Raw genomic sequence first — 25,567 nt, 5'->3', positions numbered from 1 at the left:
AGACTTGGCTTTGGAAATATATATCAGATTCGTGTTCTACTCCAAAATACATCTTATTTGAGCCTCATATTGCAATGGTCAACAATAAATTCCTATTTGCGTGGTGTTATGGGGGTGGGATGGCCCCATAAAAACTTTTCCCGAACATTGATATCAGATTCGTGCTTTACTTCCAAAGACCTTTCATTCCAATCCCATATTGCTATGGTCGTAAATTTGTCTTCTTTGGGGTATGTTCGCGGGGATGGGAGGCCCCCCAAACACTTGGTCCTACATCTGGATATCAAATTCGTATTTTACACTCAAATACCTTTTATTTAAGCCAGATAATGCCATGGTCAGTAAATAAGTCCTGTTTGGGTGGTGTTTTGGGAAAGGGGTGGACTTCCAGAAACTTTGTCCCGAATTTGGATATCAAATACGTATTTTACTCGCAAATACCTTTCATTTGAGATCCATATTGCCATGGTCGGTAAATATGTCCGGCTTAGGGGTGTTTTGGGGGTTGGGGTGGTCCCCCGAACACGTAGTCCTACAATTGGATATCTGATACGTTTTCTAATCTTAAATACCTTTCATTTGAGTCCCATATTGTCGTGATTGGTGGAAATATATATTTGGTAGGTTTGAAGACAGTTCGTTTGAAAAAGAGCGTCAACCATAAAAGTGCTTGTGCTGATTAGTATGTTAAATCTCCACGTTATGCAAGGACATAGTTTCAATACTAAACACAACTATTTTTTAATTTTCGATATTAGCATTGAAAGGTTTCGTCCATTCTTGAGAAGCAATGGTACCAGTTCGGCCTGTTATAAGACACATGTTCAACTGGTATTACTAACAGGCAAAATAGAGCAATAGAGCATCAATAAGGCTAGAAGTGCCTTTCTTAAAATTAACAAAGTTTGGAATTAGCAGAAGTCAGAATCTTCAATAGCAATATGAAATCTATCTATATATATAAAAGAGCTGCGTGACTGACTGATCAGCGCCCAGCCCAAACGGCTAAAGCTAGAATCATGAAATTTTGCATTCATGTTGGTCTTGGGTCGTAGGCACGGGATAAGGCTGAATTTGGATTTTTAGTACGTTTAGGTACTAAAAAATTTTTGGAAAATCGTACCGGAAATGGGAGTACGTTTAGTTCCGGAATTGGTACTATTTGGTACATTTTGTGTAAATTGAACTAGAGCTCGGAATTTTGGAACTTAGGTACACTGTGCCAACCTTAATTGCGTGACTATAGGAGTTTTTGGAAATTTGTACATTTAGGTACTGAAAATGTACCAAATAGGTATTATTTAAATGGGTGAACTTTGTACAGGGCGGATGGATAGAGGTAGAATTTTAAGTGCAAATCGGGAGATACATATATATGGGAACTACATCTAAATCTGAACTGATTTTGATGAAATTTCGCAGATATGTTAAGATCAATAACAAACCAATCTCTGCCAAATTGTGTGCAAATCAGTTGAAAAATGTAGCGGCTACGGACATTTAATTACAAATCGGGCGATATATTTATATGGGAGCTATATCTAAATCTGAACCGAAAATCAATAGCGTTCGTCCTTTGGCCAAAAAGGTGGTATGTGCAAAATTTCGTGATGATTGGACAACAAATACGACCTGCACTTTGATTACAAGAATACATGGACTTACAGACGGACATGGCTAAATCGAATCAGAAAGTAATTCAAAGTCAATCGCTATACTTATTAATGGGTCTAGCTCTTCTCCTTCTTAGCGTTGCAAACAAATGCACAAACTTATAATACCCTGTACCAAAGTGGTGGTGTAGGGTATAAAAATGGAAAAATAGTACTGGTAACGGGAGAAAACGTACGTTTAGTACGGCAATTGGTACCATTTGGTACTTTCTTTGCGGATGGAGCTAGAGGTTTGAAATTTGGCATGTAGGTACAACTAGGAAATGTATGATGGGTGAATAAATGAACTATTCAAAATTCGTAAATTTTTGTACCGTTTGGAACTTCGTTTGCAGATAGAGCTAGAGGTCTGAAATCCGACATATAGATTAAACATAGAAATATATGATTGGTGACTAAATAATAATAACAATAACATTCTCCTTACATATGCGTGCACCCTGGGCAAATAGTATCCACTTTAATACCATTTGGTACTATTTAATACCTTGAATCACGAATCTCACCAAACACGGGCTTATCTTGGGCCTCCGACGCGAGACCAACATTTGTGCAAAATTATATAATCCTAGCTGTAGCCGTAGCTCAAATTGCAAAGAAAGTACCATTTTGTACGTTTTGGTACCTAAATGTACGAATTACAAAAAAATCTAGTCGCCCGATATATGTATACTATCGAGGTGTACCTGTATCCAAAGTTTCAGATCTCTAGCTCAATACATAAAGAGAGTACCATTTTATACGTTTTGGTACCAAAATGTACGAATTTGGAAAAAAAAACTTCCAAAAAACTTCAAGTTGTACCCGCATCTCAAATTTCAGAACTTTAGCTCAAATTGCAAAGAATGTACCATTTTGTACGTTTTGGTACCTAAATGTATAAATATCAACGTATTTTCCGATGTATTTTATTCTTGGTCCAATTTGGCACTTTCTTTACAAATGGGGACAGATTTCTGAAATTTTATACGAAATTATTACAAAACTTCATAAAACTGAGTGACTACCTAGGTTTTTGGAAGTCCTACACTAAAAAGAGGGTATATAAAACGGGACTAGCGAACCGGACCACCGGGATGCTAGTTTTTTTTTAAATAGCTGCACAACTTTAAGCTTGACACAAGCAACAACCCGCAAAATCCAAGTTTTCATAAATCGCTGCCTACGACAAAAACTTTGAAATATCTGGACAAATCGTAATTCAAATAAAGAACTGCAAATAAGAACAAAAACCACGCCTGTCGATGTAGACCAGCGATGTCTGAAATAACAATGTGACTGTATTTGTCAAATATTCTCTTAAGGCATTCTTAATTCTCTCAATATGTAAAAAGTGATTTTTGGGACGTAATGATTCGTGTTTTGCAAAACATAAAATAAGAAAACTTAAATATGTTTCTAGACATTCCAACCGTTTTATAAATAACAATCGTTGCTTTTAAAATAAAAACAGAAAAACGATGCGTATATCCCTGCGTATGTTCATTCGTTGCTGTCTCAACAACAACTGACCACATATATCGTGGAATCAAGCCAAGGCTCTGGCCAACGATTGAGCAAGATGGAGAGGGTTTGTTGATGCCCTATGTAAACACCTAACTTTTTACTACTGGCCATATTTTTATTTTATACTAGCCATATCCGTCCGTCCGTCTGTCTGTCGAAAGCACGTTAACTTTCGAAGGAGTAAAGCTAGCCGCTTGAAATTTTGCACGAATACTTCTTATTAGTGTAGGTCGGTTGGGATTGTAAATGGGCTATATCGGTCCATGTTTTGATATAGCTGCCATATAAATTGATCTTGGATCTTGACTTCTTGAGCCACTAGAGGGCACAATTATAATCCGATTTCGCTGAAAATTTGCATGAGTTGTTTTTTTATGACTTCCAACAACTGTGCTGAGTATGGTTGAAATCGGTCTATAACCGGATATATCTGTCATATAAACCTATATGGGGTCTTGACTTCTTGAGCCACTAGAGGACGCAATTTCTATCCGATTTGGCTGACATTTTGTACGACGATGGTATGACTTCCAAAAACTGTGCAAAGTATGGTCTAAATCGGCCCATTACCTGATATAGCTGCCATATAAACTGATCTTGAATCTTGACTTCTTGAGCCACTAGGGGGCGCAATTCTTATCCGATTTAGCTGAAATTTTGCATTACGTGTTTTGTTATGATTTTATTAATTGTGCCAAATATGGTTCAAATCGATCCATTACCTAATATATGGTTGCCCAAAAAGTAATTGCGGATTTTTCATATAGTCGGCGTTGACAAATTTTTTCACAACTTGTGACTCTGTAATTGCATTCTTTCTTCTGTCAGTTATCATCTGTTACTTTTAGCTTGTTTCAGATAAAAAGTGTAAAAAAAGTATATTTAATTAAAGTTCATTCTAAGTTTTATTAAAAATGCATTTACTTTCTTTTAAAAAATCCGCAATTACTTTTTGGGCAACCCAATAGCTGCCATATACGCCAATCTTGGATCTTGACTTCTTGAACCTCCAGAGAGCGTAATTATTATCCCCTTTTTTTAATTTCGTACATTCAATTACTAAAACGTACAAATTAGTACTTTCTTTACGGATTGAACTAGAGCTTTAACATTTAGGATACAGTTACACCTTCACTATGTATATTGGTTGACTGCAATAAACTTTTGATGTTCTTGGATTTAGGTAAGCAAAATTTATGTGAGTTGTGTAACTATTTACAATAGTTTTCATAACATGGCAGTTGAAATTTGATTTTTTGATTTGATTTTTTATGAGCTGTAGGAAAGATTTTCAAAAAAAAAAAAAACCATAAAATTCACAAAAATGATGTTTGAAGATTATTTCATGCAAATGTTTCCTTGATTGGGCCTCAAATGTTCCATCCGTATATTCCAATTTCGGCATACTCTTTCCAACATTTCGATCGGTATCTTACGAATACATGCTTCAATGTTGACTTCCAATGCGTAAATTGAAGCGGGCTTGTCTGTGCAGGCATGAGCTTTAACATATCCTCACAAAAAATAGTATAAATGCATTAAATCGCACGATCTAGGCAGCCAATTGACCGGTCCCGAACGTGAAATAAAATGCTCACTGAACTTGCCTCTCAATAAGTCCATCGTTACGCGTGCTGTGTGGCATGTGGCAATGACTTGTTCAAACCACATGTCAGCATGACATGCTCTAGCATTTTGAGCAAAAAAAAAAAAAAAAAATTGGATACCATCTCACGATAGCGCTCACCATTCATAGTTATGTTACGATTCGCATCATCTTTGAAGAAGCACGGTCCAATGATGCCATCAGCCTATAAACCGCACCAAACTGTGACTTTTTCAGGATGCATTGGTAGCTCTTGCAATATTCTGGCTGATTTTCACTCCAAAATCGACAATTTTGCCTATTTACGAACCCATTGAGCCAAAAATGAGCTTCGTCGTAAAATCGAAGAAGCGCTCGATGAACTTTCTTAATAGAGCACGCATTTTGATAATAAAATTCAACAATTTGCAAGCGTTGTTTGTTTGTAAGATGATTCATGATTTAATTATAAACCAAACTGAAGATGTTAGACAGTGAAACAAAACACGAAATGTGCACGAGCTGTTTAAACCAGTGTTGCCAAAAAGATAAGAGCAAAAAATCACCCTTTATATAAAAGAGACGCGCCCAGCCCAAACGGCTAAAGCTTTAATCATGAAATTTATCAGGTATGTTGGTCTTGGGTCATAGGCAAGGGACCAAGAACCAGAAAGTACGAAATTGTGACTTTTTACCCAACGATTTTGGGCTCATATTAAAGAGCATCTCCAAATTTAAGATTTGAGGACAAAAATCTTGAAAAACGCACCAAAAGTTGAGAAAAAGTATGTTTAGTACAGCAATTGGTACTATTTGGAATTTTTTTTTAATTGAGCCAGAACTCTGAATTTTGGAACTTAGGTACACCACGGCAGCCTAAATTGGGTGACTATAAGAGTTTTTGGAAATTTGTACATTTAGATACTAAACTAGTAAAAGCGTGCTAAATTCGGCCGGGCCGAATCTTATATACCCTCCACCACGGATCTCATTTGTCGATTTATTTTCCCGGCATCTCTTCTTAGGCAAAAAAAAGGATATAAGAAAATATTTACTCTGCTATTAAAGCGATATCAAGATATGGTCCGGTTTGGACCACAAATAAATAAATAATTAAAATAGAGATCGATTTATATTGGAGCTGTATCAGGCTATAGACCGTTTCAGACCATAATAAACACGCATATTGATGGTCATGAGAGGATCCGTCGTACAAAATTGCAGGTAAATCGGATAATAATTGCGACCTCTAGAGGCTCAAGAAGTCAAGATCCCAGATCGTTTTATATAACTATATCAGGTTATGAATCGATTTGAACCATGCTTGGCACAGTTGTTGGATATCATAACAAAATACTTCGGGCAAAATTTCATTCCAATCGGATAAGAATTGCGTCCTCTAGAGGCTCAGGAAGTCAATACCCAAGATCGGTTTATATGCAGCTATATCAGGTTATAGACCGATTTGAACCATGTTTGGCACAGTTGTTAGATATCGTAACAAAACACGTCGCGCAAAATTTCATTCCATACGGATAAGAATTGCGTACTTTAGAGGCTCAAGAAGTCAAGACCCAAGATCGGTTTATATGGCAGTTATATCAAAACATGGACCGATATGGCCCATTTGCAATCCCAAAATAATAGCGAAAGTGTGAGGAAACGTACGATTAGTGTCGCAATTGATACTGATTGATACCTTCTTTACGGATTGAGCTAGAGTTATGAATTTTGTTACTAACACACACTTTGGCAATCTAGATTGGATGGCTATGTGAGTTTTTGGAAAATGGTATATTAAGGTACCAAAAAAAAGTACCAAACATTTACGAAATGTGTGAACTTTCAGCATCGCGAACGGATAGAGCTAGAGTTTTGAAATTCTGCTTAAAGGATCATGTTGCGTAAAATTGGGGTTGGGAAAAATGTGAAAGGTTGTTCCCGCACCAAAAATACCACAAATTTTCTAAATGTGTGAACTTTGAACTTTGCGAACGGATAGAGCTAGAGTTTTGAAATTCTGCTTAAAGAATGGAAAGTTGAGAATTGGAATTGGGAAAAATGTGGAAGGTTGTTCTCGAAACCACAGAAAACGTACGTTTTGTACCGCATTTGGTACTTTCTAGAGCCTTTCTAGAGCTAAAGCCTTTAAATTTGGCGTGTAGGTACAATTATACATACATTTTTGTACCAAATAGGACAAAACAGTACGAAATAGCTTAATAATTTGGTTAAAGTTGCCGTGACCTTGAAAATATTTCTTATTCAGCAACAAATCGTACCAGAAGTGAAAGAAAATGAACTATTATAGTGCTGTAAACACTAAAGGAAACAAAATGACTCTTTCTTAACAGATTCGCGAATGAAAACTCAATACAGCCTAATGAACAGGGACCAGACGATGGAACCATTACCGACTTTATAAAGAGTCAGAATACTAGGATATGATAGGCTAGAAATTGCCTTAATTCTGGAGCCATGGACTTCCTGGAACAAAGTTTCTGGACTGAACCATATCTGACTGATGGGGTATTTGGACCCGTCTGCTACGCAGACGATGTTATAATACTTCTAAGAGGTAAGGATCAGGACGAGCTATGCAGAAGGGCCGAAAGGATTTTGCATATGGCATATGACTGGTCTATACCCAGAGATCTGTTAACCTAGAGAAGACTGAAATATGCCTGTTCACGAGGACGACGAAGGTGGACCAATATAACGCACCACGTTTCCTCATCACATCACCACATTTCGATATCTGACAAGGTCAAATACTTAGGTGTGATCTTGGACAGGAAACTGAATTGTAAGTGTCACATTCAGGAGAGTACTGAGAAGTCTCACAAATTTTGGGCACTTGAAGTAAGGCCGTAGGCTCGAAATGGGGCCTGAATCCGAGGATAGTGTACTGGCTCTACAGGACGTGATAAGACCAATACTTACTTACGCATCAATAGTTTGGTGGATTGCTATGGAGAAAACGTGCAACATAAGGACCATACAACAGGTTCAGAGAACATGTTGTCTTGGCATAGGCGGAGCCATGAGGACCACGCTCACTAGGGCACTGGAGACTATTCTAGATATCCGACCCATTGACATACGGATGTAGTGTGAGGCAGCCACTACGGCTATGAGACTTAAGGCGATGGGAGAATGGATTGAGGATGGGAGCAGATACCAGAGATGAACCTCGAAGTCGAGTGCGAGGCACTGCTGCCATCGGCACAGTCTTGGATTGACGGAACCCTAGTATTGCCATCTCGAAGATCATGTTACACGGATGGATCAAAGCTCGAAGACAGAGTGGGCCTGGGGGTTTACATTGAGAACCCAGGGACTGAGATCTGTTTTAGACTGCCTGACCATAATACGGTCTTGCAGGCGAAGATCCGGGCGACCACGGAATGCGTGAAGTGGTGTGGTGCTAATGCGAGGACGTCGAGTGTGAACATGTCTACCGACAGTAAAATTGCCATAATAACAACCAGAACGGTAAGGTCACGAACAGTCTTGTAGTGTAAGAAAGAGATTAACGCCTTCTCTGAGGATGGCAAAATCCGCATTCGCGTTTGGGTGCCGGGCCATAACGGATTAAGGGGAAATGAAAGGGCAGACGATTTGGCGATGAAGGCCAGAGGACTGCCGTTAATAAACTTGGTTAACCCGAAGCCTTTCTGATCGACGCAGTCCGAGTGAAGGGAGTGAGCGACGAATGCGCATGCAACATTTTTGAACAGCGAAACGGTCGGTAGGACGGCAAAAATCCCATGGGGGATCCATATCGTGAGAAGACAAGGCTATAACTGAAAGGAGGTAAGAAAGAGGCCGGTACAGCTATTGGTATCATAACGGGACACATAGGACTACGAGCTTACTTATGTGAAATCGGTGCGGCAAGTGACAGCATGTGTAAGGCATGCGGAGAAGATGATGAGACGTTGGAGCATTTACTTTGTCATTGTCTGGCTTTTGCGTCTAACAGATACCGGCCCTTAGGTGGGGACACAACATAGGCGAGTGGTATTGAAAAAAATTAAGGATTTTGTGTTTAGCACGGAGTTCCTAACTTAAAATTTTCTTTTTAGAGGTTACTTTATAGTTTTTAGAGCGCACAACAAGCCGATTACTGGCTTAGGTGTATATTCATAGTGGCATAGGGAGGATTAATATCTGCACCCTCTTTTTAACCTAACCTAATCTAACAGATAGGTCAACAGATCTCAAAAACACGGATTTTTCAATCCCATGGCAGCCGGTTGTACGCACCGGATTGACCCGATGGAATCTTCATCGGCAAGGGCTGCCGCCTCAGTGTACGTGTTCGTCTTTTTTCGTCATGGGAGAGGCACATCCCGGAGTGCCTTCTCCGTACGCTTCTGGTCCGTGCCGGGATTGAAAAGAACCCCGGACCCTGGTTCTGTTCCCAGAACCGCCTTCATCATCGGTCAGTGTCGGTGAGGTGTAACCGGTGCTTGGAGTGGGTACACTTCCGTTCTTGCTCTGGCCTAACTTCGCTACGGGAGTATAGTCATACTGGCTATGTCGCTAGGTGCTGTGTGAACATAGCCAGCAGTGGATCACAAGCGTCGCCGTCGTCGCCTTCGGCGTCGGCAATTTATGTAACGACATAAATTGCCGACGCCCGTACGGCAATTTATGTAACGACAGCACCCTAGCCCTACTATTGCCAGGCCAGTGCCGGGAAGTGTATCGTTCTTGCAGTTAAACTGCAATGGACTGCGGGGCAAGATTGATGAGATTGTAGATTTTATGAGTCGGAAGAGCATATCGGTCGCAGCGATCCAGGAGACAAAGCTGACTAACACCTGCAGCTTGCACAGTTGTCACGGCTACAATGTGCTACGTAAGGATCGCTCAAGGAATGGAGGTGGGGGATTGGCCTTCGTTATACACCATTCCGTGCAGTATAGACCTATCTCGCCTGCGCTTGACGCTAGTGACCCATACATGGAATGTATGGGGGTAGCAGTCAGGTCTGGTACTGCCAAGATAGAGATATACAACGTGTATATACCGCCGGTTGGTAGCTGTGTCCCGATTAATGGTCAGGCCTACAGCCCCGACATAAGTGGGTTGCTATCTGGCCATGGTCGTCTGGTTCTGGGGGATTTTAATGCAAATCACTCGTCATGGCATTCTCCCCTAGGTAACGACCAGCGTGGCATAGCTTTGGCAGAGCAGATAGATAACTCCACGTTTTGCACGGTGAATGAGGATGCCCCCACTAGGATTACGAGGAGGTGCAGCAGCTCGCCAGACATCCCCTAATCTCCTGAGTGACGTATCCTGGCAAGCCGTCATCTCTTTGGGGTCAGACCACCTCCCCATAATCCTCACCATCGACCGACCACCCGACTTCATAACCTCTGAGCGCCGGACGTTCATCAATTACAAGAAGGCCAATTGGACCGGCTTCAGAGAGTATACCAATCGCCGCTTCAATGAACTGCCACCCCCCTCTGATGTGCTTGTGGCCGAGAGGAAATTCCGAGACATCATCAACGCAGCAGCCGCTCGCTTTATACCAGCCGGTCGAATACCACAAGTGCGACCCAATTTCCCGGTGCAAGCAGTGGTACTCGCAGACGAGCGTGATGGGATTCGTGCTATGGACCCCGCTAACCCCAGAATCAGCGAGCTGAATCTGGAAATAAACAGGGTAGTCAACGAACATAAGCGGAATTTGTGGCTGGAACACTTGGAGCAATGTAACTTAGGCACCGGTGCAGGCAAACTGTGGGCCACTGTTAAGTCTCTCTCGAACCCCGGTAGACGGGACGACAGGACCTCAGTCACTTTTGGCGAGATAACCGTGACTGATCCGAAGAGATGCGCCAGGTTGTTCAACCGTCAATTTATTGTGCATCCCGAGAGAGACAGGGCAAGGAGGAGAGCCATTCGCCGTATTCGTGGTCTCCGAGCCGATGAACAGTCATCACAATTTACCGTGGGCGAAGTTACGAATGTCATCCGTCGCGCCAAATCTTCCAAGGCGTTGGGCCCCGACGGAATCTCTACATTGATGCTGAAGAATCTGGATTTACCTGGAGTTGAGTACCTTACCACAGTCCTTAACCTGTCATTGAACACTCTTATAGTTCCCGATGTCTGAAAAATGGGCAGAGTGATCCCGCTACTGAAGCCTGGTAAAGACCCGAGTTTGGGGGAGTCGTACAGACCGATCTCCCTTCTCTCACCAGTGGCTAAGACGCTTGAGGCATTACTCCTCCCGAGCCTCGTAGGAGAATTTCCATTCGCCGAGCATCAACACGGATTTCGGAGACTGCACAGCACAACAACAGCTTTGCATGCCATCACCACACACATTTGCAGTGGCTTCAATCAACCCAGGCCATGTGATAGGACGGTCCTCGTGGCACTGGACCTATCGAAGGCATTCGACACGGTCAGCCATGCCAAATTATTTGAGGACATTGCCAACACGCCCCTCCAGCCAGGCCTGAAACGTTGGGTCGCGAATTATCTGTGTGGCCGCCAGTCATTTGTGGAATTTAGGGATAAGAAGTCAAAACACCGTAGAGTGAAACAGGGAGTTCCCCAAGGTGGGGTGATATCTCCGGCTCTGTTTAACCTCTACCTCTCCTCCATCCTACCTCCTCCAGACGGCATAGAGATCGTATCATATGCGGACGATTGTACGATCATGGCATCAGGCCCCCCACCCATTGATGACATCTGCGATAGGTTGAACGTCTACCTCAACGAGCTTGCCTCATATTTCGCTGCAAGAAATCTGAAGATATCCGCCACCAAATCTTCAGCCACACTGTTCACTACAAATACGCGTGAGGTGAATACTGAGCTGACTGTGATGGTCGATGGAGAAATGATTCCGACCATCAAGTGTCCCAAAATACTTGGCGTCACATTTGACAGCTCCAACACTTTCTCCCCACATGCCACAGCAATCTACAATAAAGTCAACAAGTAAAAGCGTGCTAAGTTCGGCCGGGCCGAATCTTATATACCCTCCACCATGGATCGCATTTGTCGAGTTCTTTTCCCGGCATATCCTTAGGCAAAAAAGGATATAAGAAAAGAGTTGCTCTGCTATTAAAACGATATCAAGATATGGTCCGGTTCGGACCACAATTAAATTATATGTTGGAGACCTGTGTAAAATTTCAGCCAATTCGTATAAGAATTGCGCCCATTGGGGCTCACGAAGTAAAATAGAGAGAACGATTTATATGGGATCTGTATCGGGCTATAGACCGATTCAGACCATAATAAACACGTTTGTTGATGGTCATGAGAGGATCCATCTTACAAAGTTTCAGGCATATCGGATAATAATTGCGACCTCTAGTGGTCAAGAAGTCAAGATCCCAGATCGGTTTATATGGCAGCTATAGCAGGTTATGAACCAATTGAACCTTATTTGACACAGTTGTTGAAAGTAAAAAGAAAATACGTCATGCAAAATTTCAGCCAAATCGGACAGGAATTGCGCCCTTTAGAAGCTCAAGAAATCAAATCCCCAGATCTGTTTATACGACAGCTATATCAGGTTATGGACCGATTTGAACCATACTTGGCACAGTTGTTGGATATCATAACGAAATACTTCGTGCAAAAATTCATTCAAATCGGATAAGAATTGTGCCCTCTAGAGGGTCAAGAAGTCAAGACCCAAGGTCGGTTTATATGGTAGCTATATCAGGTTATGGACCGATTTCAACCATACTTGGCACAGTTGTTGGATATCATAACAAAACACGTCGTGCAAAATTACAGTCCAATCGGATAAGAATTGCGCCCTCTAGAGGGTCAAGAAGTCAAGACCCAAGATCGGTTTATATGGTAGCTATATCAGGTTATAGACCGATTTGAACCATACTTGGCACTGTTGTTGGATATAATAACAAAACACGTCGTGCAAAATTTCATTCTGATCGGATAGGAATTGCGCACGCTAGAGGCTCAAGAAGTCAAGACCCAAGATCGGTTTATATGGCAGCTATATCAGGTTATAAACCGATTTGAACCATACTTGGCACAGTTGTTGGATATTATAGCAAAACACGTCATGCAAAATTTCATTCCAATCGGATAAGAATTGCGCACTCTACAGGCTCAAGAAGTCAAGACCCAAGATCAGTTTATATGGCAGCTATATCAAAACATGGACCGATATGGCCCATTTACAATACCAACCGACCTACACTAATAAGAAGTATTTGTGCAAAATTTCAAGAGGCTAGCTTTACTCCTTCGGAAGTTAGCGTGCTTTCGACAGACATACGGACGGACGGACGGACATGGCTAGATCGACATAAAATGTCACGACGATCAAGAATATATATACTTTATGGGGTCTCAGACGAATATTTCGAGTAGTTACAAACAGAATGACGAAATTAGTATACCCCCCATCTTATGGTGGAGGGTATAAAAATAGAAACAAGGTCCTCAAGTCACTCGCTGGCAGCACTTGGGGTGCAGACAAAGAAACCTTGTAGACCACGTACAAAGCAATTGGCCGGTCTGTGGTAAGTTATGCAGCGCCAGTGTGGTCACGTCAACTTTGTGACACGCAGTGGAATAATATTCAGATCTGTCAGAATGCCGCCCTCCGAACTGCGACGGGCTGTCTCCTCAGTTCTCATGTGGACCACCTCCATCAGGAGACAAAGATCCTACCAGTGCGAAGACATAACTACATGCTGTCTAAGCAATACCTTTTGGGCTGTTATCGCAGAAATCATCCAAATCATCATCTTGTGGATAGATACCCACCGCCCAGAAGCCTTAAGGTAGATCTACACGATCTAGAGCGTGAGGTCCAGCGCTACAAGAGAGAACCTCTAGATCAAGCGGGTCTGAACAACATTCATGCAGAGGCGGTAGCAGACGCGTTAATTGGCTACCGGGTGAATGTAGTCCTTGGAGAACGACCACCACCCATTGCACCCGAAGAAATCGACCTCCCCCGGCAAACCAGAGTGGTTCGGGCTCAATTACGTTCCGGCAGATGCAGCCGCCTCAATTCCCACAGAGCTAGGATTGATGCCGACGTGCAAGATGTATGTCCCGATTGTAACCAGGGACCGCACGATACACGTCACCTGTTTAACTGCCCGGCCAGACCCACTCGACTCAGACCCAGATCCCTGTGGACGCACCCCATCCTAGTCGCGGAGTTCCTGGGTCTTGACACTCAACAGAATCAAGCAGACGAAAGATAGTACACAATAAACTGCTACAACAACAACAACAACAAGGATTTTTTTTTTAATTTTGCATGTGGTGTTCAGTAATGACTTCCATCATCTCCGCCAAGTACGTTCCGTGGTGTTCCGTTATGACTTCCAACAACTGTGCCATGTACTGTCTAAATCAGTCTATAACCTGATATAGCTCCCATATAAACCTGTCTCGCGATTATTCCTGTTCGGTTGGTAGAAGCTTTAATTTTTGATGGTTTGGCAGAAACTTGGTTTGTTAAATAAACGTATGCCTTTCAAATAAATATATTTTGTATAAATTCTTGGCAGAATCCATGGTGGTGGGTTCGGGTCGGCCGAACTTAGAACGCTTTTACTTGTTTGATATAAGTAATAAACGGTACAAAATATTACTTTCTTCACGGATTGAGTTAAAGTTCGCAAAATTGGGATACAGTTACACTTTTTTTTTTAAAGTGGTATAATTACAATGAAAAAAAAAATGTGTCCTAATATAAAAGATTTTTTTCGTAATATTAAGGAAGCGATTTTGTCCTAACTGACAAGTAAATGCGCCTAATGTTTACGATTTTATGCTAAGTTTTAAAAATTAGGTCTACAACATAACGATTTATTAAGCTTAAAAGTAGTATTCTTCATCTTTAAAATCTCGTCCTTGGCATAAGGATGCATAACTTTGAGTTAAATTTGAGGTGCGTTATATTGCAGCATATTAACTTTATGATAGAGAAATTACCTATAAATTGAAGGAGACCACACGAACGTAACCAAACCTAATCAAAAGAATTTTTTTGTGTTCAAGATATGAAGATAGGTTTCCATAATTTCTATATCAATAATTTTTTCTATGTGGTCCATATTCGAGGAGAAGTATTAATGATGACATTTAAGAATGAGAATAAAGTGCATGACCTGACATGAAAACTGTTAATTGCGGAGAATGTTGCTTCCGATTTTTTCTGATTTCATGGGAATGTGTATATTTAAATCTGATCTCAAAAAGTAAATCGATGGATGTGTTTATACGGGCCTTTATTTATGGACCCACCTGGCCAGTGTTTTTATACCCTCCACCATAAGATGGGGGGTATACTAATTTCGTCATTCTGTTTGTAACTACTCGAAATATTCGTCTGAGACCCCATAAAGTATATATATTCTTGATCGTCGCGACATTTTATGTCGATCTAGCCATGTCCGTCCGTCTGTCCGTCCGTCCGTCCGTCCGTTTGTCTGTCGAAAGCACGCTAACTTCCGAAGGAGTAAAGCTAGCCGCTTGAAATTTTGCACAAATACTTCTTATTAGTGTAGGTCGGTTGGTATTGGAAATGGGCCATATCGGTCCATGTTTTGATATAGCTGCCATATAAACCGATCTTGGGTCTTGACTTCTTGAGCCCCTAGAGTGCGCAATCTTATCCGATTGGAATGAAATTTTGTACGACGTGTTTTGTTATTATATCCAACTACTGTGCCAAGTATGGTTCATATCGGTTTATAACCTGATATAGCTGCAATATAAACCGATCTTGGGTCTTGTCTTGACTTCTTGAGCCTCTAGAGTGCGCAATTCTTTTCCGATTGGAATGGAATTTCGCGCGACGTGTTTTGTTTTGATACCCAACAACTGTGCAAAGTATGGTTTAAATCGGTTCATAACCTGATATAGCTGCCATATAAACCGATCTTGGGTCTTGACTTCTTGAGACTTTAGAGGGCACAATTCTTATCCGATTTGAATGAGTTTTTGCACGAAGTATTTCGTCATGATATCCAACAACTGTGCCAAGTATGGCTGAAATCGGTGCATAACCTGATATAGCTGTCATATAAACAGATCTGGGGATTTGACTTCTTGAGCTTCTAGAGTGCGCAATTCCTATCCGATGTGGCTGAAATTTTGCATGACGTATTTTATTTTTACTTTCAACAACTGTGTCAGATAATGTTCAAATCGGTTCATAACCTGATATAGCTGCCATATAAACCGATCTGGGATCTTGACTTCTTGACCCCTAGAGGTCGCAATTATTTTCCGATTTGCCTGAAATTATGTACTACGGATCTTCTCATGACCATCAACATACGTGTTTATTATGATCTGAATCGGTCTTTAGCCCGATACAGCTCCCATATAAATCAATCTCTCTATTTTATCTCTTGAGCCCCCAAAGGGCGCAATTCTTATTCGAATTGGCTGACATTTTACACAGGTCTCCAACATGTAATAATATAATAATAGCAGAGCAAATCTTTTCTTATATCCTTTTTTGGCTAAGAAGAGATGCCGGGAGAAGAACTCGGCAAATGCGATCCATGGTGGAGGGTATGTAAGATTCGGCCCGGCCGAACTTAGCACGCTTTTACTTGTTTTTTTTTTTTCAATCAAATTGCATAAAATGTTAGGCTTCTAGGAGCTTAAGAAGTTGATAATGTGGAACGATTTGGGAGCGTTATCCAAATCTAACCGACGCGCATCGATAATAATGTGTGACCTGTTCAACACAATACATCTGTCATCTGATTGATTCAATCGTTTAATCATCGAATGTGGTGAACTGATTAATAGCACTCTGACTTAGAGTAATCATATCGACTCTGTCGTTGGTCAGGGATATTCAAGATTGCGTGCTCTCTGGGCCACTCAGTCGGTTGCTGCACTGCGGGTAAGGTCTCTCCTGGCAAAGACTTAGCTTTCTCTCCGGCTGTGAGTTGTTTGCTAATTGCGACTCGGTAAGTAGACGTAAGCTAAACACCTTTTTTAATAGCGTTACTCGTTATGTATTTGGCTTGAGACGGCGCGATTTCATCTCTGAATACTCTTTATCCCTGTATGGCGTCTCCTTACAGCGCTTGTTGTACCTGAGATCGCTTACTTTCCTCCATAAACTGATCTATATATCTGTATCTGTATGCATTTATTGATTTCGCCAGATCTATTAGAGGTAAAAATATCATTCCCAAAATTTATCGGAGGCTTGTCTCTGAATGGCATATGTTCATATTCGGCTGTACGTCTCTGGAACTCACTTCATAACGATCTACAATTACTCAGTAATTCGGCAACATTTAAAACCAGACTTTGGAAACATTTTACTGCATTAAGTTGATGAATGTAAAGACATATTTATTTATTTTTATTGTTTTATACTAACATTCATTTCTTTTTTTTTCGGATCAACTAAGTCTATTAATTCCTCTTTAATTGATAAATTTATTTTTGTTTTTTTTTTCTTTTGAATTCAAATCTACAAAGCCACAAATGTTAGTTTCTTTCCGTTAGTAAGTTATTCATTTAAAATCTGTGATGTATTGTATAGCTATAGATTCTTAGTTTTAAGTGTTTAATATGTACAATTGTTGGAGATATTACCCGCACTTTAATTATAAGAATTTTATATTCTTGTTGTGCGGGTGTAAATAAATAAATTACAAATTACAAATTAGTAACATCCGGAAGACACTGAAAAATATATGAAGGTATCAAGTCTTGTGTTTTAATGTCATAGCAAATTTCAAATGCATGAGAACTTAGCAATGAAACATTTTGGAATTGTAGAAAAAATAAATAAATAGTTGAAAATATACCATATTAAAGAGTGATCATTTTTAAATTTGGCTTTTTTACGAAAGTTTTATTCCATTCAAATTTATTTAAGCATTAAAAATGACCTAAAAATCCCTAATTATAAAAAAGACGATTTTTAACAAGACGTTTATTCTTCTCGAAAGAAACTCAAAAACTGTAAAAAGTAACAATTTCAAAAAGAAAATATTTGTTCTCATAACTTAAAATTCAAAGAGAAAGTGATGTAAGTTTTACAAGTACAAAAATTTTAAAGTATGCACCTACGGTTTTTGACGCCATTAAATATAAGGTAAATTACATTCCTAAGGGTTTCTTTTATTTGCCTCCAATGTCGATGTACTTTAGCAGGTAAACACACCATTTCACTCAAATGGTTTCGCATCGCATAATAAATAAAATTGGTATTTGCAGGCCTTTGATAGGAAAGTATATACACAACGAAAAAAATTTCATCGGTTATGTTCTCAAAAATAATGGCGACATTTGTGAGATCAGTCCTGTTAAACTTCTGTACATTTTGGTTTCGCTCAGTAACACACTATTCGGACTCAGTTACAAACACGAGGTCGCTTATCGTTGAGTTAGAAACTGGAATCGGGCAGCATTTACTGAAATAAGAGAAATCTCTTGTTCTCTAATCAGATGTTTATAAGAAAATTTACAATATTACATAATTTATCAAAGAGTTCTGTCCGATACAAGTTTAAGCTCAATGATAAGATACTTCATTTTTATTGCCAAATTCGAACAATTTTACTGCCGAGTTCGTACGTGGAGGCCACCGTGGCGCAGAGGCTAGCACCCCGGCGTAAGCATCAGAAAAATGTTCAGCGGGGGATATCCCCTTACTAATGCTGGCAACAATACGTGACGTCGCTATGCGGCACACCGTTCGGATTCGGCATAAAAAGGAGGCTCCTTATCATTGAGCTTGAAAACTTAAATCAGACTGCACTCATTGATATGAGAGAAGTATTCCCAGTTCCTTAATGGAATATTGATGGGAAAATTAGAACGTCTTGCCGCACACCGCCAGGACTCTAGCATAGAAGTTTTCACGGCTGATTACATAAGGTAAATACCTCATAATTGTCGCAAGTAGTAAGAGCGGACAACAACCGACGAACATTTTCTTTTATTTGAAAAGTGCTTATTGAAATATTTAGTGATTATTAAACATTTGTCGGTGATAAAAATATAGAATTATAGAAATTTGGCTGCAACTCCAAACAAAATTGATTGCAGTTTTGGCAACGGAAGTGAACGGACGCAGTACATTCAAGTGCAAATAAAAGCCATAAATGAAAACAAGTAAAAGCATGCAAAGTTCGGTGGGGCTGAATCTTACATACCCTCAACCATGGATCGCATTTGTGGGGTTCTTTTCCCGGTATCTCACTTTAGGTAAACATATGATAAAAGGAAGGAATTGCTATGATATTGGAGCTATAATATCAATTTATCGTCCGATTGGGATCATAATTGAACTGAATGTTAGAGACCATTGTAGAAGTCGTTGTGTAATTTCAGCCAATTCGAATAAAAATTGCGCCCTTAAGAGGTTCAAGAAGTAAAATAGGGAGATCGGTTTATATAGGAGCTGAATCAGGCCATAGACCGTTTCAAACCATAATTGATACGTATGTTGAAGTTCATGAGAAAAGACGTGGTACTGAATTTCAGCCAAATCGGATAATAATTGTGAACTCTAGATGCTTAAGAAGTCAAGATCCTAGATCGGTTTATATGGTAGCTATATCAAGTTATGGAACAATTAAAACCTTATTTGGCACAGTTGTTGGAAGTCATAACAAAACACCTCTTGCAAAATTTCAGCCAAATCGGATAACAATTGCGCTCTATAGTGGACCAAGAAGTCAAGATTCAAGATCGGTTTCTATTGCAGCTAGGGTATAAAAACGTTATTGAAATCGTTTTAAAGCATTTTTGACTTTCAAGTGAAACATATACTACATGTGAATTGTCCACGCTTAGTTTAAAATATTAAAAAGTCGATACAAATTTCTTTGAATTGAAACAATTTCCTTTTGGAGTAGAACTAATCAACAGTTGTTTTCAACAGTCTACTGTGATTTCTAGGTAAGTTAAATGAAATTTAGTTTTAGTTTAGTATCAATAATCCGTGAAAAAATATTTGTATTGCAACTATTTAACCGCGATTACTCCAAATATCCGGGATTGGAAAACAACACAATGACGAAAAATACATATTCAACAGGAAGAGAAGAAACAAACATGAACGACATTGTGTTAAGTAATTCGTAAGTAATGGTTAGAAAGGATTACAATAGGATTACAACTTTTTTTATTTTTTTATGCCTGTACAAAAAAAAATCTTATAAATTACAATAGTGGTTTACAAATATTGTCATAAATCTGAACTATATAGTCATTAATCTAAATTAAAAAGCCTAAAAAGAAAAATGTCCCTAAAATAAATGAAACAAAAAATTATGTACGACATGTACTGTAAATACATTTTGTCTTATCTATCCGATAAACGCTTCTACCTTCGAACTATCCGGATTATCGATGACAAACTGTATTTAAATGTGAATGGATATTTTTTCTATTATTCATATCGCGTTTTATCGGGAAACATCAAACTTTTTTCACGCTTCAAACCAAGGAAATGAAATTTTGTAAAGTTCCATTTTAATGTAATAATTTAACACTAGAAAACCCAAATCAGACAAAACATCTGGTAAGAGTTTTTAAATTTTTTATTTCGCATATTAATTTCTTTTTTGATTTTGTAGGTATTAATAAAAACGTGAAATTTAAATTTAATAAGCTATTCGCCTCAATATCAAATTATACATTTTTATTAGCTAGACAAAATATGTATGTGTAAAAATAGATTTGCTCTTTCTAGTTTTATGTCAAAAATTGTTGTTTTTTTTGTTTTCAGCTCGGAAATAATGGATTTTTAAAATCATAAAAAATCTAAGTATTAACTCATCCTTAACATATACAGCAAGATGTTTATGTAAATAAATACATTAATGCGATTAAAAAGTGAATTGCAAGTATAAAATTGTTCTCTTAGTTTGACTGCAGAATATATATTGCGGTGTTTAATATTTATTTCAATTATATATAACTGTCCAATAAAATAAAATTAGCTCATTCATCAAAGCAGAAAAAGGCTAAGGTTAAGTAATTTTTTAATTTTTCAAGTGCCCTGTTAGGGCGAAGATCTTTAAATTTTACAATTTTTGTATGTTTCTCTTTCTAGACGAGCTGAATGATCGGAGATGCAAATGGAAAAGGAAAGCCAAAGATAGCAACACATATACCAACCACGCGTTTCGTCTTTGGTTAGAAGACTTATCAACCATGTTAGGTGTGATGGTTTCAAGGGCCGTGCGTTGGTGTGTCGTATTTGAATCGTATTAATTGCGTAAACGCATCTATGATACAATTACCATTACTATTAGCTGTACTTTTCCCAATGCATGTGTTTTTGTGGAATGATGGAATGGAATGATGACCACGCCCTTATTTCGGACTGTGTCGACCCGAAAGGCTTCGGGTTAACCAAGTTTATTGACTGCAGATCCTGGCCTTCACTGTCAAATCGTCTGCCGTTTCATACCCTCTTACTCCGTTATGGCCCGGCACCTAAACGATGCGGATTGTGCCATCCTCAGAGAAGGCGTTAATCTATTCATGCACTGCAAGACTGTTCGTGACCTTACCGTCCTGGTTGTTATTGCAATAACACTTTGGTACTAAAATGTACTTTATTTACAGATTGAGCTATATTTTTCAAAATTTGGATACAGAATTCATTGGGCGATTAGAAGATTTTTTTTAATTTTTGTTGTTTTTCTAATTAAAAAAGTCGAGCTAGAGGTATTTTTTATTATGTATATATTTAATACTTCATTCCATATTTCGCCTTTCCCACGGAAGACATCATCTGGAATTTCTGTTACAATTACAAGGGAAATGTACAAAAATATAAAAAACATAAATTTTTAAACATAAAACCTATAGCGCAGCACTTACGAATTAATAACTACAACATAGCAAAGAAAAATTAAACAAAGCGCGGTTTAACTTGTATCGTTGCCAGTACGTTGCATACTGAATTGTATTTGTCACATTCTGCTTTCTTTCTCTTCTTGTGTGCCAAATTCTCAGTGTCTGCCTTGTAATTTATACTTGTGGGTGTGTCCAGTATATGAAGCATCTCAAGTGTGGGTCTCTTGTTGTTGTTGTTTTCACATTGTAACACAGAGACTCTTTCAAGATCTGGCTGGTGATGTACTACAATATATTTAAAAAGCGGATTCCGATTGCAAAAGTAGCAGAAAATCACAGCGTTTGTGACACCCGATGTCCTAACTAGTTCAAACGAATGCCTTTCGGTTTGAAAAACATACAGGCAGTATTCCAACGACTGATGGGACTTTTAAAAGAAACTTTATCCGATGGCGAAATGTTTTATTGTATTAATTATAGTAATCGGCGGCTACGATAACGAGATGCTCCAAAAATTAAAAAGTCTTCAAAGTTTTAGGCGAATTGGACATTTTGATAAACATCAAGAAATGCGACTTTATGAAATGATCGAAACAATTTTTGGGTTGTCAGGTACACCCAGATGGAATTAGTCCAGGGGAATAAAGACAGCTGCAATACAACAGTTTCCTACCTCGACGAACGTAACGGAAGTCAGACAATTTTTAAGTTTGAGCGGGAATTTTCGAAAATTTGTTTCCGGGTAAGCTATGATTTCTGATCCATTACGTGTTTTAATACGAAATGGCAAGAAATTCCGTTAGGATGACAAACGAGAAGAAGCATTTGCAACCCTTAAGACGAGTCTTACAATGAATCCAGTAGTAGCTAGTTAGCGAACGAAGAGAATACATCAGATAAATACAAATACAAGCTTTATCGGCAGAGCAGGTGTGTTATGGCAAAACGACGAAAATGTATGAAACCTGAAGCATACTACAGCAGATCAACGACAAATGAGAAAAGAAACTATCATAGTTACGAGTTGGAAAAACTGGCTTTGGTCGAATCATTAGACTGATTTCGGTTACATTCACGGCAAAGATATTACGGTTCTAACGGTCAAAACTACCATGCGGTTGTAACGGTCAAAACTACCATGCGAAAAAAGAATTAGTCCCACGAATAGCGAGATGGTGGTTACTAACCCAAGATGTTGACACGAAAATCAAACCTCGATCCGGACGACGAATGCAACACGTAGACGCACTGAACCGAGTACCATATGGGGAAGCTAAAGAACCAGAATAGTGAAAATCGATATAAACTAAAATGATAGGTTATTTTCTATGCAACTGCAGGACAAAAACTTAAGCGAAATTGTCCGAAAATTGAAAGCCAACGACAATACGATTTGTGCTGAATACAAAGTCATGAATGGGCGACTACTTCGAAAAGTCAAGAAGAGATATTCTTCAGAACAAGCTATATCAAGCATGCCCTGCGATATAATCAGCAACGACGACTTATTCGATATGCGCAGTAAAGCAGCTGGAAAGATAGATGACCCACGAGAAAACACAAATCGTAAATTCGACAAAAAAAACATATCCAGCCTAGACGATATGAAGAAAACGATTTAATTTTGGTTGAAAACGAACCAAACTGGTACCTCAAAGAAATAAGAACCGCCCTACGAACGACTTTTATCATTCTGAAAATCGGCATATGATTAAAGATAAACCAGGGTCAACACGTAAAAACGCAATTGCAACTCTGCCGACGCCTCTGATAAGATGAAACTATGGTGTGCTCTTCTGTACATTCAAGATGACGAAACCAGAAATGAAGAATCAGAAATCGTGTCGCGGAATCATCCTCAACATACTTATTTCAAACAAATCATTTAATCATATTTATTTATTTTATTTTTATACTACAACATCCTGAAATCAAAAACTATTAGTTTAATAGTGTGACTGAACGACTCTTGCTCTTTTTAATCCAAACTAAAAGCCAAAGGCGCTTTGCGTGATCCCTATAAACCAGTGATGGGCACACTTACACATTTGAACATACTAAATTGTATGTATATGAGGGGCAACAAACCCCGAAATCTCAACTAGGTGGACTAGCTATGTAAAATAACAACAAAGCCTCAACCGCACGAAGCCGCACGAATTTTCTCACACTGTACGTGTGCTAATGTGCGTTTCCCCGTGCCCGGAGGCATAGGAGTTTATGTGCGGTTGAATGTCGTTGCCCATTTACGCTATAAACCGATCCATTGAGGCCCTAGAACAATCAATCGTTATCCGATTTTATTTCTACAAATTAATTATTTTAGCAGAATCCATGGAAACTAAATGCGTTTTTAGTTATTTATAGTCTATAAGTGTTGTTTACTAACTTCACTTCAAGTATTTACACATTGCTTAAAAGTCTTATCATTCCTTCTCAAAAAAAAAAAAATATTATTGGAAAATAAAAAAATATTATTGAAATGAAGTTGATAGCAAATAAATAATATATCTTTTTTTTATTGATGATAAACCATAGTGGTATCATAATAATGGTAACATTTACTTTTCCACTAGTCACGTACTGGCGTGTTACCCACAATGACAAGTTGATCAGGCACATAACTTCAAAGGTTTTTAAACAAAAGATAACAAATGTCGCGACAGCTGGTCAATTGCGGATAAACAACAAAATACATTCATTTGCAGTCTTTGAGAACTAATTGAAGTCCAACATCTAACATTAGAAAGTGGCATCAATTATTTTAAGTCCATTCACCATGTATTTTTTATCTGTTTCACCAAAATATCAGTTGGAATTTTACAAATTGGGAGTCGTTATAATGTGGAGAGAAAATATCGGTGTTTACCCTTAAAATAATTTCAAGTGCTCAAATGTATACATAAAATGGTAATTTTCTGAAAATTATGATTACCAAAAAAATCGCTATTGAAGAAAAGTTAAATAAATTCTACTTCTAGTCTATTTGTTGCGTTAATTGCCCCAAAGTGAGGGTCAGTCAAGCTAATATCGTAGCTATAGCCCGAATGCTATTAATGGTAGATATGTTTCGATGATTGGTTCGATCATCATCTTCGGTACCATTGTGAATTTCATCCGTCCGTCTGCTCGGCTCATAGTTTAACAGTCCGTTTATTGTAGCATTCTATGTAAAATTATTGGGTTGCCCAAAAAGTAATTGCGGATTTTTTAAAAGAAAGTAAATGCATTTTTAATAAAACTTAGAATGAACTTTAATCAAATATACTTTTTTTACACTTTTTTTCTAAAGCAAGCTAAAAGTAACAGCTGACAACTGACAGAAGAAAGAATGCAATTAAAGAGTCACAAGCTGTGAAAAAATTATTCAACGCCGACTATATGAAAAATCCGCAATTACTTTTGGGCAACCCAATACTTTAAAACAATTTCTTCTTTATAGTACGTAGTACGGTTGCGATCCTTTCCTTCCGTATTGCAAATTCGCAACGAACTTTCCATTGAGGAACAGGTTAGAACATTCTCATACATCCTTTCCACAGGTTTTTGAATTATCTTTAAAGTAATTAAAGTTCTATTGATCAAGGGCATTCTGATAACAGTGACGTGGCAGTGTTATTTAAAAGCTCACATTCTGTATAGTTCAAGTATTTATTACAAACGTTCATGGACCCATATCCAGTGTTAAAACATATCAGTGGTAAAAACGTATAGCAGGCGATAACTAAGAGGTCCAGACATTTTACGTCGATCTAGCCATGTCCTTCCGTCCGTCCGTCTGTCTGTCGAAAGCACGCTAACTTCCGAAGGAGTAAAGCTAGCCGCTTGAAATTTTGCACAAATACTTCTTATTAGTGTAGGTCGGTTGGTATTGTAAATGGGCCATATTGGTTCATGTTTTGATATAGCTGCCATATAAACCGATCTTGGGTCTTGACTTCTTGAGCCTCTAGAGTGCGCAATTCTTATC

General features: G+C 38.9%; 1 protein-coding gene and 1 long non-coding RNA gene across 8 annotated transcripts in view; both read right to left on the bottom strand.

The window, feature by feature from the left end:
• LOC106094761 (Y+L amino acid transporter 2) overlaps positions 1–25,567 on the bottom strand; it is a 288,122-nt gene that overhangs the window by 51,148 nt on the left and 211,407 nt on the right. The gene's annotated exons all lie outside the window — the stretch shown is intronic.
• LOC106093377 (uncharacterized) lies at positions 21,350–21,810 on the bottom strand. The gene is made up of 2 exons (XR_001222340.2): positions 21,622–21,810; positions 21,350–21,541 (listed from the first exon to the last, which is right to left on the bottom strand). It is a non-coding gene; the product is annotated as an uncharacterized LOC106093377 (long non-coding RNA).

The sequence above is a fragment of the Stomoxys calcitrans genome, chromosome 1, assembly GCF_963082655.1.
Source record: "Stomoxys calcitrans chromosome 1, idStoCalc2.1, whole genome shotgun sequence".
NCBI lineage: Eukaryota > Metazoa > Arthropoda > Insecta > Diptera > Muscidae > Stomoxys > Stomoxys calcitrans.
Note: the sequence above shows the minus strand (reverse complement) of the source record. Positions and strands in the feature narration are given on the sequence as shown.